Raw genomic sequence first — 12,251 nt, 5'->3', positions numbered from 1 at the left:
GTCTGATGGGAAGTCTGTGAAAGTAAGTTTTGCTGTCAGAGAGTTAATGAAGATGGGGAAACATTTTGGAGGCATCAGCTGGGATCTAGTAAATGAATATACTGGAGGGTAGTTCCATGGTCAACAAAATACCTAAGATTCATGTCCTCTGCTTGTGCATCTTCTATAGCAGCCTCTTTTTGTAGCTCCTTCCACTTCTCTCCCAGAGCTGAAGTCAGTTTTTTAGGGATATGTTATTTTGTTATCAGTGGCTTGATTCAGAGCCAATACTAATACCAGCTGCAGCATGAATTGTTTTCCAGAAAACTTACATTTCTCTTAAGACTGGTTTTCAGTATTGCTATTCAAAATTGCTGTATGATTCACACAAATTTTACTGTTTCTCTTTGAGATATATATATATATAGATAGATATATATATATATATTTAGCATTTTAGTGTCCATAAAACTGTTTTGGCCTTTGTAACAGCTTCTTCTTTCCCTTCACCCTACTGACATGCCTTCCAGAGGTGACTTCCATGTCACTCTCAGCTGCGAGCTGTCATCATCCCTTAATGTTCCTTTCTGAGGCCCATTCAAACACATTCAGTGAAATGGAAGTTACCAGCAATGACAGTCATATTTTGTTGCATTCTCAGTGTGCATTCTGCTCATGGTAAAGATTGAGCAAGTGGGCCAATACAGCATTTTCAGACTAGTTCACTAACAGCTCTACATTTAAGGACTAAACTTCTCATTTGAGAATTAGAGATGTCCGGTGTAGTCCACTGAAACAAAAAGACTACTCTAAAGATACAGAACATTTTTTTTTTAAAAACCAAAGCTTTTCAGGACATGATCACTCTTGAATAATATCCTTTATAATATCTTACATAAACTTAGAAAGAATAATACAATACAAATTAAATTATTCAGTTGTAGTTAAAAGTTGAGTTTCATTCACAGCATCATAATGGTTTGAGATATTGTAGTCGAAACTCAGTTTTTATTTTTCTCTTTTAGGTGTGCTTAATGAAAAACTGACTCAATTTTTTAAGAACTTGACGTCAAGAGAAATACCTGCTTTTCAGCTCGTTGACTAATTAAATAATGTTCAGTAGCTTATGTTCTGCTCAGTTACCACACTGTTCAAAACCTTACATAGATACTATAGCAGATAATGTTTGAACAAGTTGTGTGAAATAGTGATCAGCAAGGGCTCCTGTTTTCACTTCTGTGACCTTTATAAAATCTATATATTTTCTCTGAGTGTTAGCAGGTTTGTGAGTACAGTAAGATTTGTGGTCTTTCTGCTGTTATCTCAGACATGACTTACTGATTGTGACCAGATTTTTTTTAAGACTAAAAAAGTGATAGAAATACTAACTTATAATTCTAAGAAAAATATAATACTCAGGATACTCACCATAATTCTGAATTGTGAGAACTCGTAAAAATATCAGAGTGTAGGGCTATAATACATTTTAGAGAGTGTACTATAATCCTGAGATTGCAAAGTTGCTTTCTTCTGCAGCCTTGGTGTTTATGGGATATTTTCTGAAAATCACCCATTTAATCAAGCTGTTTATGAGGCACATTATATATTATTAACCTTGAATGTTATCATATTGATTTATTATGTTAGCTTTCCTCTTAAAGAAAAAATCAAACAGAAATAATTTGAGAGAGTGACCACCCCTCCCCCCTCCCCCCCCAGTCTTTTAACAATAGACTTCTTTTTTTGTTTTTATTAGACTATTTTTAAACTGTGGGATTTGTAAATTTAGGGTTTTTGGAGTTTACAATACTAAGAAGTGCAATAAACCTTTGAGATGCACAGAAGGGCTTTGTGTGTGGAAATCAACTACTATGGAGTAGTTAGGTGAATTTCATATTAACAAGTGTTCATAAATTACAAATATAACATTAGTCCTGCAGACTGAAGACTTAGGTGAGGTTCGAATGAAAAAGGGATGGTCAGCTTGGAGATGACAAATGTGTTTTCTCTACCAGAATGATGTCATGTAGCAGAGTGTGCAGCTGGTACATAATCTGAATATTAAGTTTAGGAAGGTGTCAGACTGGTTTCACTGAGTGACCTGGACACCAAATCATACCTGACCTAACATAATCATAGGGTTCTAAAAAACACCTGTCATTTTCTGCTTGTGAGCTCTTGTTGTTATGGGAAGAAGTAGCTCTGGGTCTTATGAGTATTTAGGTATGCTGATTAAAAAGCTATGAAAGTTGATAACAATAACATTAAAGGGATGTATCTGCAAATGTAGTAGCTGAGATCTGAAAAACCCTCTGGCATCTTGTATTGGAAAAATTTTAAAACTGAACCACTGCTATTCTTGATATTGCTCTCAACAACAACAGAGAGTTTATATAAGTTCAGGGATCATGCTCTCCCAATACACTTTTGGTAGAATAACATATGAAATGTAAACGCTCACCAGCATGGCCTCCAGAAGAGAAATAAAATCCCTATACAGAACACAAACCCTCATATATGTTGTCAGAGTGACTGTGAGATTACATGTGTTGATGTTTTGACCTATAATGAGTCCCGAGACTATGAAAAACTCACTTATAACATGCCTCAAAATGTAATAACAATAAATGTGACAGATTTATTATTGTTTATTATAGTGTTTCCCACTAACTCTGATCTTACCTAGGAGAGTAGATGCATATGTCACTTTTAAGCACTGAAATGTAAGCACCCCAAAGAAAACAAGCAGAAAATATTTGTGTGTCAAAGCAGTAATAGCTGCTTTTAAACGTACGTGAGGCCACAAGACAGTATTTTATGTTTCTTAGGTGTAACAGCAATTTCTTACTCTTCTCTTACAAACAGGGTGTGTATTTGAGGTATGTCTCCACCAAAATATTCCCTGACAGCAGCAACAGATGAGAGTGAGATGTTCACTTCATGAGCATCATTAAAGGAATGGTTTGTTACTAGTTTGAAATAACTATATTAAAACTTCTGGATAGCCCTCTGTGTCTTTTAGTGTGACAGAATTCAGTGTCTTTGATCAAATGCTTTTTTTTTATTCCAAGTGTCTGTGCCAGTCCTACTAAATTTGCTTCCCTATAAAAATGTGTGGTTTGTAAATGAAACTCAGCAAGTGGTTAACTAATAGGAATCTTAGTGAAAAAAATTCAGTCATCAAGGTGAGCAGCTCTGGTGCTGGCACAATCCATGGCAGAGCACCCTGGAAACGGCCCCACATCCTGAGGTGCCCTGGTGTAATCAGTATGAGGCTCTGCAAATGGGAGTGGCTACCAGGACAATGGTTCATCTAGCCTGGAGGTGGCACCGAGGTTAAGTCAGTCTGTGTCTTGTGTCCAAACTGCTTCCATAAAGAAAAAAAAAAGACGGGTCCTTGTCATAGGAAACTCACTTCTGACAGGAAAGAGAAGGTCCAAAATGCAGACAACACCCACTTTGTAAGGAAGTCTGTTGCCTCTCTAGGGCCTGAGTTACAGAAGTGAAGAAGAACACTTCCTACCCTGGAACAGCCCTCAGATTACTATCCATTATTGATATTTCAGGTAGGCAGTGATGAAACTGAAAAAAAAGTCCAGTGGCAATCAAGAGACACTTCAGGTCTTTGAGATGACTAAACAGGGGATCAGGGGCACCAGAAATCTTTTCCTCTATCCTTTCAGGCACAGGGAATGATGAGGGAAGAAACAGCAGATCAATACCTGGCTCCAAGCCAGGTATCACCAGTAGAATTTTGGATTTTTGATCATGTGTTAGTTTACACAACACTGAGCCTGCTGGCAACAGGTGGGATACACCTGTCTCAAATGGGAAAAAAGATCTTTGTGCAGGGGTTAGCAGGACTGAATGGAAAAGCTGTAAATGGGTTTTGAATGGGGAAAAGGATGAACCAGGCTCACTAGAGAAAAGCCTGGGAGCAGCAGAATAATGTTTACAGTGTACAAGTGAGGTGCTTTGATCTGCAATCTCTGTGGATGTAGGGGATGGAGAGTCATCGAACAGCAGAGATGGAAGGGTTATTGATGTGTTAGAAACTGTGGAAAAGGTCAAAAATGATCACATAGGAATTAAGTCTTCTCCCTCACAAAAGAGGGGTATTTGCCAGAGTCTGCTGTTCTGAGGGGAAGAACTGAGTTGGTTTAAATAATTTAAATTCAACCCAGCTGTAATACCTGAGGTTATGTCACCAAGGTTTTCCAGGATACAATGAGAACAAAGCCGTGTGGCTATCACTCTGTAATGAGAGCTAAAACAACAAAAAGGTTTCTCTCAACATGTTTTGTGGTGTGGTGAACTGGGGTAGGAAGCATTATCTTTGTAGTATAGTGTTTGTATTACACTTAGGAGTCTTGTCTATATAAAGGACATCAGTCATAATCATTACAATGCTGACTAGCATTTTCATGAGCAGGAGATCACATATTTGAAAAGAAACCATTCTTATCCCTACCAAGATGTTTCTGTGAATATTATGGAATAAAAGCAAAATACTTGCTATTATTACAGTAATATTTGGGAAAAGCAGTAAGTTATGTGATTCTGGAGCAAACTAAGCTTGTGTGTGCTGAACAAGCTACACACTAAGATAAACACTCTATAGAAAAGCTATGACAAAACCACTCCACTCTTTCAGGTTTTGGTGAATTTTTGCAACCCAAGTGGAGTTGGCATCATGTTTAAAAGCTTTTTGCAAACTGTAGGTTACGGGGGTTCTGGGGTCCAGTCGGGACGGCCGGACGTAGACGGTGACGGATGGAGACGAGAGATCTCTATAGGCAGGTCTTGGGACACAGCCGGTTTATTGTAAAGGGCGTGGGTATTGGGGCACTGCTCAGAGCTGGTAGACTCAGCTCTGAGCAGGCCCAAGAGAGCAAGAGAGTGAACGGGTGAGAGAGAGAGAGAGAGAGAGAGTAGGAGCAAGAGTAGAAGTGGAAGAGAGGAATGAATAGAAGAGAGAATGAGAATGAGAATGAGAATGAGAATGTGAATGTCTGAAGTCCTGGTTACAATACAATAAATCATCTTCTGCACTGAATATTCTAATTGTCACTAACCAATCTAATACAAGATACAAATCCTATAGCATTTACATACAGCCTATAAGAGTTCTTATATTACCATAGAGTGTTACATCTTAACTTCTAAAAGCTACTCTTTGGACCCCTTCTGCTGAGCTAGTAGGGTCTGCTCTGACCCTTGGACCTGTTTGCAAGCAGAGGGTATTGTTCCATCAAGAGGGGATTACTTCAGTCGGCCATACCATTGTTTTCTAGTTGTTCAGTAACTAAGACCTGGTATTTCAAAAGTGGCTTTCATTTTGATGTTGCCTGTAGTTTTCATATTCCCAAAATCTTTTGTCAGGCAATCATATTTCCAAGGCTTTCCTGTTTCATCTTCCCCACCATCTCCCCCTTTTCGATGGACAATTAAGATATTAGACATAGTCTTACTCGTCATTTTTTGCACACACTGAAATATACAAGGTACTGCTACTAAAACTATAATTATTACTACTAGAATAATCAAGCCTATTTTACAGAGTTCCCTTAGCCAGGGTGCAAAGCTCCAACCATCAAACAAACTGTCTAGCCAAGACGAGTTATCTGTTGTAATTTGGTTAGCTAGGTCCCTTAGGTTTTGTAACTGTTTGTGAATGGAAACAGAATGATCGGATAAGTTCATACAGCATAATCCTTCAAAATCTTCACAGCCATGCCCATGTGCTAATAAAAGATAATCAATGGCAGCTCTATTTTGTAAAGTGGCATGTCTGACTGCCTCTTCATCGGTTAACAAATCACTGATCATAGTAGAGGTGGCATTTACCTCCTTGCTGAGCCAACATCCCAACTTGTTTAACTGTTTTAGTGCAATTGAGGAACTTAACTGAGGAAGAAAAATGCTCGCAACAATTGATTTTTCAGAGTTCCAAGGATGAAAGTCACTATCACAGTCGCTCTCATACTGATGTCCCCAGGAAGATCTAATTTTTCTGTTTTTCTTTTTGATTACTTCTTTGACACTGGGAGCAATAATTGTAAGTTGTCCCAGAGCACAAGGGCCACCATCTATTTTTGAAGGTATACCTTGCCAGGCTCTGTCTCCATAGATGAGCCAAATTCCTCTAGGGAATCGAATAGGAAGTTTGTTAAAACGATCTGCATGAGGTTCGTCATATATAAGAAGCTTAGCTTGGTTGCACCAAGAAGTTACATTGCTATAAGCTGGGTGATATGGGGTAACATTTAAATGAGGACCGTTTTCTCCTAGAAAGTGAAAGAAATAGCAGGTATCCATAGTTAACGAGCCTAGGATTTCTAGCTCTTGAAGGTCAGATTTATCAATTTTAGAGTTATCAATATAAGTTTGGTGTTTATGGCTGGTAGTTGGAGAAATGTGATGATTATCACATGGCTAATACTTATCAAGAATAACATTACCAAAACCTTCTGGAAAAGGCATTCCAACTAAACAGGTTGAAAAAGGTTTGTCAGGGCTTGTGTCAGATAGACAGATGGTATCGGAGCCTGCAGATTTGGCTAAAGCAACCCAGACATTTGTCTTTGGTTGATTTACAGGTAAAGCTTCATTATAAAAACAAAAACAAAAGGTTAAAAGCAACATGCATCTACACAAATAATGCTAAAACTCCATTCTTTTCTCGAGCTGTTTCTGGCAGACAATCTTCTCTCAGTGGTTCTGCCGAGTTCACATTTCAGTGCCGGCTTCTCGGCTTCTACTCGCGGGGTCACTGCCTGAAGTGGAACAGACAGTGGGCTTTGATGCGTGGTACAGCTTCACGTTCTTTGCTGGAATCCACTTGGTTCCTTCACCTGTGGAGAGACATGCAAATCCCTTTCCCCACATTATAAGATCATAAGGTCTTTCTATTTTTCCTGATGCTAAATTCTTAATTAAAACTGGAGGGTGCTCTTTCAGTTTTGCTTTTTTGTTGTTTAGGAAATGTCTATAGATGGGGGGTTCAGGCTCTTCTGCAGAGCTGTTCAAGAAATTAAAAATATACAAGGCTTTATTCATCCTTCTTTGAGGTGTAGCCTGGGCTTTTCCCCTTTTCTGTTGATTTAAAATGCGTTTTAAAGTTTGATGTGTTCCTTTTAGGGTACTTTTTGGCAGTTGTTTAAGATACGGTGAGCAAATGCCACTGTATCTTACAGCACTTTGTAGTTCTTTAATTTGGAGAGTGGAGATGGGAGCCCACATTTTAGGACTGTCAGGCTGTTGGCTAGCTATCACAGGCTTAGTTAATAGACTAAGACTTTCATCTTTATAGATTTGGGGTCTTATTTCATGGCAATCTGTTAATTTAGAATAATCTGAGCACTTTGGAGGATTTTTTGATTCAGAAGGTAGCGCTGACAAACTTTCAGAACTCGTTTTCTCTTTCTGGGTTGCAAGATCCCCGCCGCTTGCCGGCGGGACTCTGGGGCTTATTGCAAACAAATCTGGCTGCTTTTCAGAGTTTACTTGTGTTAGATTTAAAGCATCAGCTCCGGCAGAGGGGCTCTCCGTCTCCCCTGCCACTGGAGCTGCATTATTGCTCTCGGTTCCCCCCTTGCTCGTGGCTTCTGAGGCGAGGCTGCGCTGCGCGGAGGGATACGGCTGTACGGTGTCGGGGGACCCCGGCGGGGGCGGCTGCGGCGCGGGGATGGGACCCAGCGGGGGTGATGATGGCACGGCAGAGTTCGGGAGTGGTGCAGCCGATCTCGGTGGCGGCGGGCGAGGAGGCGGGGTGGAGCTGCGCGGCGGAGTCGCGGGAGGATGCGCGGCTGGTCCCGGGAGCGGTGCTGAGGTTGGAGAAGTCTGAGCGGACTGATACCACTGGTCCGGGAGTTGCAGCAATGGCGCATGCGCGTGTTGCGTCATCAGGTCCGCGCGGTAGGCTGTAAGGGCAGCAGTCCGTGTGGCGGGCGGTTCGGGCAAAGCGGGAGATGGCAGGACTGCAGAACCAGGGGCTGGGGCTGCGGTCGCGGGAGGCAGGAGGGCTGGTGGCTGAATCGCGGCGTGCTGCTGCTGGAAGCTTGTAGGCTGGGCTGGGGTGGGTGGTGGTGCCGCGGGAGACGGGGCTGCAGTGCCGGGAGACGTAGCTGGAGCAGGGGCAGGAACGGAGGAGACTGCAGACATCCGTGCAGGCAGCGCGGCACCGGCATCAAGTGGCTCGCGGAGCTGGGGCGCTCCCAGCGCAAGCGATGGTGTGCGGGGATCGGGGAACCGCACAGAAACGGCAGGAGGAGCGGGAGTAGACACAGGCGGCTGCTGTGCCGCCACGGGGCCGGGGGACCGCTCGGGGCGTGCTGTGCGCGCTTGAACGGCAAGGTGGGGGGGTAGGGTTCCTGTGGTAACGTGCACAGGGGGTGCCGGAGACAGCAGGACAGCCGTGGCCGGCGCTCTGGGCACCAGTGTTTCGGGAGCGGTAGGGGACTGTGAAGACACAGCAGCGGCGGACGCGGATGGAACAATGGCTATCATCGGCGCCGTGTGGGGGGGGGGGGGGACCTGGGGGGCTGGAAGAAGGGTCGCCGCTTGGCTTTGGGGGGGGGCCGGCTATAATGGCAGCCATGGCCATAACCGGCGCGGCTGGGGGAGGGGTAACACCCGTAGGTAGCAGGGGGGTAGGCGCTGGCCCCGCCGGGGGTACCGCCGGGGGGCGGGGCCATCATGATGTCAGCAGCGGGGGGTGGGGTAGCAATGACGGCAGCGGGGGGGGGGGTGGAGCCGCGGTGACGGGACCGGGGGGGGGGGCACGGGGGGGGCAGGGGCAAGGGGCGGGGCCGCGGAGACGCTGGCACTGAAGGCGGGGGCCGCGGGGGATGGGGCAGCGGGGGCCGCGGGGGATGGGGCAGCGGGGAGGAACGGGATGGCGGGAGGGGCCGTAGGGTCCGGTGGGGTGGCTGGGGCCGGGGTAAGGGGTGTGGGGGGCCGCGAGCGCGGGGGGCGGGGCGGCGCGCGTCAGCCGGACCGCGGGTATCGGAGCCGCGGGGTCCGGCGGAGGGGCGGGGGCCATGCTCCGCTGCGGGCTCGCGACGGCAAGGGGCGGACTCGCAGCCGGAACCGGGCTCGGCGGGGTGACTGCTGCGGGCGGCGCCACCGCAGCAAACAGCTCTACCAGCGCTCTGCAAGCTGGGAGCAGCTGTGCGGCTGCCATATCCCGGTAGGAGATATTATTAAAGAGCTTAACTCCAACTGTGTCCCAAAAGTCTCTTGTAAAGACGGCTGAACGGTCAGCATTTGGAAAATTAAGTCGGGTCCATTCTAAAAGATTTTTTAGCTCGTGTTTAGGCAACTGACTTGGACCAGAGCTTATAAGTAAATGCTTAAGTTGCTTATAGAGATCTCTGTCATGGGCAGAGTGGGTTTGTCCCATTTTTTAGACCAGTATGATACTCACTTAGGTGATGTCGCAGGAGCAGCGTCCTTACTCAGATGTCTGTCATGGGGGGGCTGGCCAGGCACTCCACTCAGCACTCAGGACGCCGCTTTTCGGTCCTTTCCCAGAGCTCCGGTTTCAGGTGTCGCTTGGCAACAGCTTTCCGTGCTCAGGACCTCACGGGTGGGTCTGCACTGAGCTCCAGCGCGGGCGATGCTCAGCACTACTCGCCTGTGCTCGGGGCGTGCGGCAGATTTCCCTCCGCAGAGCTCCGGTCAGTACTGCTTAGCAGCGTGTCCGTGCTCGAGGGGTGATACGGCAGACCTCCTCAAAGAGCTCCAGGTAGCTGCTGCGCAGCAGTGGCGGCCCGTGCTCGAGGACTGCCAGGCAATTGCCTCCAAGAGCTCCAGGTAAACCCCGTGCTCGAAGGCTGCCTCAGCAGAATTACAGAGCTCCAGCTATTACGATGCGCAGCATCGGTATGCCGTGCTCACAACAAGTTCTAGGTGGCAATAACTGGTCTTTTAGTTACCGTCCATGGAGAAAAGTCCTACAGATGGAGAAAGCTGAACCGGGCGTTCAATCACGTTGTGCGCCAGGCTGCAGGTGCTGGGTGTGGGTTCGGCAATCACGGTGGGCGCCAGACTGTAGGTTACGGGGGTTCTGGGAGTCCAGTCGGGACGGCCGGACGTAGACGGTGACGGATGGAGACGAGAGATCTCTATAGGCAGGTCTTGGGACACAGCCGGTTTATTGTAAAGGGCGTGGGTATTGGGGCACTGCTCAGAGCTGGTAGACTCAGCTCTGAGCAGGCCCAAGAGAGCAAGAGAGTGAACGGGTGAGAGAGAGAGAGAGAGAGAGTAGGAGCAAGAGTAGAAGTGGAAGAGAGGAATGAATAGAAGAGAGAATGAATAGAAGTGAGAATGAGGAATGAGAATGAGAATGAGAATGAGAATGAGAATGTCTGAAGTCCTGGTTACAATACAATAAATCATCTTCTGCACTGAATATTCTAATTGTCACTAACCAATCTAATACAAGATACAAATCCTATAGCATTTACATACAGCCTATAAGAGTTCTTATATTACCATAGAGTGTTACATCTTAACTTCTAAAAGCTACTCTTTGGACCCCTTCTGCTGAGCTAGTAGGGTCTGCTCTGACCCTTGGACCTGTTTGCAAGCAGAGGGTATTGTTCCATCAAGAGGGGATAACTTCAGTGGCCATACCATTGTTTTCTAGTTGTTCAGTAACTAAGACCTGGTATTTCAAAAGTGGCTTTCATTTCGATGTTGCCTGTAGTTTTCATATTCCCAAAATCTTTTGTCAGGCAATCATATTTCCAAGGCTTTCCTGTTTCATCTTCCCCAACAGCAAACCATGTTGAAGAGAACAAAAATTAAATGTGTCAATGTTATGACTTTTTACAACACACAAGAGTATCCTGAACATCCAGTCTTTATCTTGTTATAGTTACCAACTTTCTTTATAATTGAAATAAGTATAATCTGTTGTATCTATTGTATCTATTGTATCTTCTGTTGTAGAGGCCTTTTTCATGGTGACTAATGCAGCTGAATTCCAAAACTGAGTTACTTAATGGTAAAATTGAATTTCCAATTCAATAATATTAAGAATTTTTCCACTATATTAGACATTCTTGCAGGCTTGAAAATATTTTTAAAGCATTTGGATAAATTTTTATTATGTAAATTTTCTGTGGGATAAATAATTTTAAAATACTCTTTTTTTAATCCACATTTCAAGTTTTTAATTGAAACTTTTCTTGCATTTTAATTGAATCTACAGTACTCTCAGTAAACAGCAGTGGCTGAATGTTTGAGCTCTCAGTTTGAGTTTTCTCTGTTTTCATGATGTCAAAATGATTTCCATTTAATGGGACTTTGCTTTCTCTCTCCATGTTTGAAAATTTTAAGCCAACTATTTTGACAGAAATACTCTGTCTGTAGGTGAAAATAAAAATATGCCCCAGGCAAGGACTCATGACCTAGCAATCTTTATTTAGCCTGGATAGAAGATTTTTATCAATCACACATTGCAGAAAACAGCTTGATAATAATATGTGATAAACCTCATGCTAAGAAATCCATATTGAATGGGAAATATTGTTGACAATTATTTCTAACATCAATCTCTTTAAGCCCATGGTGTATAAACTTCTGTCCTATTTCCTGAAATTGATACAAATTCCTGTTATATTCTGGTAGGCTTAATAAGGATACACTTGTTCTTCTAATTTAGTTCTGATTTTTTTTTTCCTGTGTACTTTTTTCCCAAGTCTAGAATCAGAATAATTTAGTTTGGCAACTTCCTCTGGAGGTCAGCCTGTCCAGCCTCCTGCTCACAGCAGGGCCTACCTCAAAGTTGGATCTAACTTCAAAGTTGGATCATGCTGCTTGGGGTCATATCCATCAAAGTTTTGAATATACAAAGAATTTTTAATAGAATTTTCTTCTTTACTTTCCAGGGATGAGTTTTGCTTCAGTGCATAGTTTTTATTGTTCCTTGTATTTTTTTTGTTGAAATTTTTGTGAGGTTTTTGGATAGATAATTTCTTAGGACTACCAAGTCTGCATGAAGGTACAATTTTTTTTATTCTATAGTTTATAGTGAAATCACCCGAGACAAAGGTTTGATTAGATTTAATTTGGTGAATGCAAGTGAAACAAAAAATGCAGAAGTAATGAGTTCTAGTTACTGCAATTCTGGTCAGTTTTTATATAAAAGCTAAAAGGGGAATTATCTCTGCTTCAACTTGTTGGACAGTATAATTTTTGCAGTCAGCTGAAACAGCAGTAAAAGCCCTTAACTTGTAGTTAAAAATTTGACAGAAAATGCATTG

General features: G+C 43.8%; 1 protein-coding gene across 11 annotated transcripts in view; it reads left to right on the top strand.

The window, feature by feature from the left end:
- DMD (dystrophin) overlaps nucleotides 1-12,251 on the top strand; it is a 1,090,817-nt gene that overhangs the window by 212,343 nt on the left and 866,223 nt on the right. The gene's annotated exons all lie outside the window — the stretch shown is intronic.

This window comes from Corvus hawaiiensis, chromosome 2 (assembly GCF_020740725.1).
Source record: "Corvus hawaiiensis isolate bCorHaw1 chromosome 2, bCorHaw1.pri.cur, whole genome shotgun sequence".
Lineage (NCBI taxonomy): Eukaryota > Metazoa > Chordata > Aves > Passeriformes > Corvidae > Corvus > Corvus hawaiiensis.
The sequence above is the reverse complement of the archived record's forward strand: the minus strand, read 5'-3'. Positions and strand labels throughout refer to the sequence as shown.